Here is a 684-nt window from a genome sequence, read left to right as displayed (position 1 = left end):
AACTTCTTTTAATGGGCATTTGAAGGGTTAAAAATTTCTTTTGTAAAGAGGCTATAAATACTCATATAAGTGGAATGTAATAATCAAATTTTGGATGAATGAAGAAATTTGAACATCATTGTTATCATTTTCTCAAGATTTCAAGTAATTTTTGTGGCAGATAGTATTCAAGACATTATTCAAGACATTCAAAGGGATTGAAGTGACTCAATTTAGAACAAGTTTTTAAATGATACTATCTTCAATCTGTTTTATTTCTTGATTGATCTGAATTTTGCATAAGGAGGTGTTAATTTTTTTGATTTAAAGATTCTATGGATTATTGGGCTGAGGGTTCACATTGCCTAATGAATAATGAACAATTTCGACAAACAGTAATTAGAAACCCATAACTCTTAGTTTCGAGTCTCCCTTTCTTAACGGATTTTGATGATACAAAAATGACTCTAAGTTGCAAGATTAAGAGATGGACAAACTTTATTTCCTTTTCATTTTCTAGAGTAGCGAATGACCAAAATGACAAAAATGCCCAAAACGCCTCTCGTATTCTCATTTCTATGGCTCGACTTTACGGTTTATATGGCTCAATATAGACTTTTTGATATTGGTCTCTATGTTTCGACCCTCTAAAGCTATTTTTTTACCTTATTAAAGACATTTGAGATAAATAAGATACCTATTTGC

This window comes from Cucurbita maxima, unplaced genomic scaffold (genome assembly GCF_002738345.1).
Source record: "Cucurbita maxima cultivar Rimu unplaced genomic scaffold, Cmax_1.0 Cma_Scf00081, whole genome shotgun sequence".
NCBI lineage: Eukaryota > Viridiplantae > Streptophyta > Magnoliopsida > Cucurbitales > Cucurbitaceae > Cucurbita > Cucurbita maxima.
This window is presented reverse-complemented; position numbering follows the sequence as displayed.